We start from the raw sequence: 4,473 nt of genomic DNA, 5'->3' as shown, positions 1-4,473 counted from the left end.
TTCCCATACTTAAACTAGCCATGAATCAGGAGATGGTGGGATGGCCTTTTCCCATTTTTTGACACAGTCATAAAGAAGGGGAGGAATGGCATCCTTCCAAGGCACCGAAAGGTCATTCTCTTTTGGGATCATTCCCCATGGCATCAATTTAGAAGAATGGGAATTAGGCTTGGGTGGATATTAGGAAGGGGTGGTATATAGCAGGAGGAGTCTGTGTCATTCAGAATAATGGGCACCGTATAAAAACAAAAAAAACCCCAGCCATATCGAAACGCTTGACTACAATGAGTCAAAGAGAATAAACATACTGACTGTACAGAGTTCTAATGAATATTCAGCTAAGCAGCAGTCAGTCTTCAGTACAATGCCCAGATCAGCTCAGATATTAGGCTAGAGATCTAATAGGGAGGGTCGCAAAGACCCACACATAAAAGGAACAAAAAAGAAATTAAAATACAGTGGTACCTTGGGTTAAGAACTTAATTCATTCTGGAGGTCCATTCTTAACCTGAAACTGTTCTTAACCTGAAGCACCACTTTAGCTAATGGGGCCTCCCGCCGCTGCCGCACAATTTCTATTCTCATCCTGAAGCAAAGTTCTTAACCCGAGGTACTATTTCTGGGTTAGCGGAGTCTGTAACCTGAAGCGTCTGTAACCTGAAGCGTCTGTAACCCAAGGTACCACTGTAGATGTCTTTTGCACACTTGTCACAATATTACTTAGTATTTATGCAGCACTTCTGAGTGTTCAAAGCTAGCTCTTATGGATATGTTCCCCTGGACACTGGAAACCACAGGAGGGAAGAGCACTGTTGCACTCAGGACCTGCTTGCAGGCTACCCACAGGCATCTGGTTGGCCACTGTGAGAACGGGATGCTGGACTAGATGGGCCATTGGGCTGTTCTTATATTCTTTCTTCATATACATTGTCTTGTAACCTATGCAACAATCCTTTAAGGTAAAGGTAAAGGACCCCTGACAGTTAAGTCCAGTCACAAACGACTCTGGGGTTGTGGCGTTCATCTCTCTTTACTGGCCAAGGGAGCCGACGTTTGTCCGCAGACAGTTTTTCTGGGTCATGTGGCCAGCATGACTAAGTTGCTTCTGGCGAAACCAGAGCAGCGCACGGAAACGCCATTTACTTTCCCACCAGAGTGGTACCTATTTATCTACTTGCACTGGCTAGGTTGGCAGATGCTGGGACCAAGCAACAGGAGCTCACCTTGTCGCGGGGATTCAAACCGCCAACCTTCTGATTGGCAAGCCCTAGACTCAGTGGTTTAGACCACAGCATTGCAGATAGGAGGACTGAGGTTGCATGAAAAGCTCTAAATCACTCTTTTAAGATTATCATTTGGAGAAACACCAGTGGGATGGAAATGCTGACCCCACCCTGATAACAGGTGCCCCACTGGACCCATCCCCCTCAACGTGCATGTGTCTGGCATGGGAATCTGCAAGGGGGCATGCAGCTACATGTGGAGCACATTTAGCTAGGCATGTTTACATGTCTTCTCTTTGCAGATGTTCATGCTCAATCCATGGGCATTGAGGGCACATGGTCAGCAGGGTGTGTATTTTGGGCACCAGGGCCAGCAAAGTTGGCTCACACCTTTTCCTCAAACAGAAGTAAACAGGGATAGAAAAGCTGCCCTAAAGCCACCTAGTAAGTTCATGACAGATGTAAGATTTGAAGTGGGGACTTCCTTCCTCACAATTCACTCTCTTAACCACTGTGCTACCTTGGGTTCAGAAAGCGAAGATGGAATAGTTACTGAGTAATTGAACTGGAGGCACAGGCACAGAGTTGTGCCCAACATAGTGGGGGCTGCACGTGACGACTGTCACACCAGGAGAGGCTGACTAGGCCTCCTCCCAACATTTGTGTGCCAGGCTGTGTTGGTCGGCCCAGGGTGACTTCCCTTCAGGCTGCATGGTGTCCAGAGACAACAGAGTGACACCCCATCAGGCCATGCAGCGTTCAGAGATGCCATGGGGTCTGGGGCAACATCCTGGTAGGCCATATCATGTCAGGGTGATATCCCACCAGGCCTCCTCTCCCTCCTCAAGATTGAGGGGGGAGGGTTGAGCCCTGAGTGATAGGACATAGTGGTGCTGTAGAGGCCTCAGCCCCATAGAATTGGGGTGCTTGACTAGAGGAAAGTGAAGCTGACTCATATTACCCTTTGCTTTTATGAATGATGTAGGCCACAAGTTTAGCCCATGTGATGCCCTCCAGATGTTGGACTCCCATCACCCCTAGTCAGAATGGCCAGTGGTCAAGGCTGATGGGAGTTGCAGTCCAGCAATATCTGAAGGATACGGAAGGAACACTGAACGAATAAAGATTGGATTGCATCACTTTTGACCCACTGCACATCACAGTCTACTGGTATCACCGCAATGCATCATCATTTTCCATTGTCGCACAGGTCACACAGATATATTTCATAGCAGCAACTTTAACACACGCACACACGTATGTTATGGCTTCAGCACCTGCTGTGCTGTCTGCTGATGGCCTTCTCAAGCTCTTCTCAGGAATGTTTTTCTCACTCTTATCATCAACACAAGCTCCAAGGTCTCACACAGACTGTTACTTTGGTTCATCAAAATTCCACAGCCTTACACAGAGTTGGACTTTTCCATTGCTGTATTCCATTTGGGCTTAGGAGGCCTAGATTAACAGAAGCAATCACAATTGCATGACATCCTTTTAAAACCATGTGTAGCCATGTGGCCATCAAACAACAACAATAAAAACATCAGCAGTAAAAACAACACCAGATATGTCACATATACACACTGGGCTCCCTGAAAAAGGAATTATTAATTGTCTTCTGTGTGAACAGGTTCTTCCTGTCATCGCATGTGTCACCACTAAACATGGTTAAATTGCTTCCTGAAAGGTGGATTACCTATTCAGCACTGGCAATGCTTTCCGTAAAATGACCAGTGGCTACGTTTGCAGCGCAGAGGTTGACTGACTCTGCAGAGAATGTTGCAGAGCAAATATAAGCAGCGCTGTGGTTCTGGGTTGTGGCCAGGCTGATGTCATTTCTGCTAAAGACAACAATGGAAGCTTAGAAACCGCCTGACGATAGCTGCACAGCCACAAAGACTGGGTGGCTGTGAGGAAAGGGAGACACATCATTGCAGCACTTAAATTGTGTGCTGAAATTTTCTACCATAAAAGGATCTCACGTATGGGCGTTAACCAAGACACATTGTGTTCCCTGCTATATTAAAGATGTGCATCATTATTCATATATATTTGCATTAGTTTTCTGATCAAGTACAAATGGGAAAATTCTGTAACCTCTCACATCACATTCTGGGCTTCCCCCCTGATACAATAATATAGAGACATGGGGCACATTCACATTTAAAACACATGACTTCCCCCAAAGAGTCATGGGAACTGTAGTTTGCTAAGGGTGCTGGGAACTGAATATTTCTGAGGGGAGACTGTAGACCAAAACATCTGAAGGCACTGAGTTGTGGAAAAATTAAATGGTAGCTCCTAGACCCTCCCCCACTGGGGGCCAACTAGTATTGTGGGGGGAGCACTAGAAAAATGGCTAAAGGATTTGAGGGTAGGCATTATCTGTGGGCCCTGCTAGTTTCTGACAGCTACTATCAATGGCTACAGGCTACAATGTCAGTGACTACTAGGCACGATGGCTCTGTTCTACCTCCCCATAGGCCTCTGACTACCAGTTGCTGGAAACTGAAAATGAGGAGAGTGTTGTTGCACTCAGGCCCTGCTAATGTCTTCCTACAGGCATCTGACTGGCCACAATGAGAACAAGATGTTCTTAAGGATAGCACATGCTGATACTGGCCTTGCTAGTGAGCAGTCTAGAACTGTTTGTGCTAAGCCCTTAGACTAGAAAGGAATAGGTGCTAGCGCCTCCGGCAATGGCGGAATTCCTCTGATCGGGAGGAACCCGCTCCGTGGAAATCAGGGTCTGGCCGCCATGGCGAAGGCGGAGACCCACCAAAAACCACAGGCGGGAGAAGCCTGTGGACGTGGGATTCGGCTGGCACCTTTTGTGCCTCCCCTACTCGCGGGGAAACCCGGTTTCGGCGGTCCGGAGCGACGTGGGGTGAGTGGCGCGGTGCTTTGAATCGACTGCTTCTTTCACGGAGTGAAGCCGCATTGCCGTTGCTGGAGAGCGCTGACTTTTTTCCTGTGGACAACTGGACTTTAAACAACTACCCATGAGTAGAACAGAAAATTGGACCTTTAAACATCTTAATTCGGCACCGAAACGGGAAGGTTTCAAATAGGAAGTCCGCCTTCCTCTTTTGTAAATAGATAGAGCAAAGACGTTGCAAGCTAAAGTCTTGGAGAGCCTTTTGTAAAGGACTAAATTTCCATCAGTTAAAATTATTAAACCCCCCCTTGGAAGCAGGAGAAGAGGGGGGAAATTTTAGATTGCCTAAGCCTGCAGGAGAGAGAGTGAAGA

The sequence above is a fragment of the Podarcis pityusensis genome (assembly GCF_964106645.2).
Source record: "Podarcis pityusensis genome assembly, chromosome: 11".
In the NCBI taxonomy this organism is placed as follows: domain Eukaryota; kingdom Metazoa; phylum Chordata; class Lepidosauria; order Squamata; family Lacertidae; genus Podarcis; species Podarcis pityusensis.
This window is presented reverse-complemented; position numbering follows the sequence as displayed.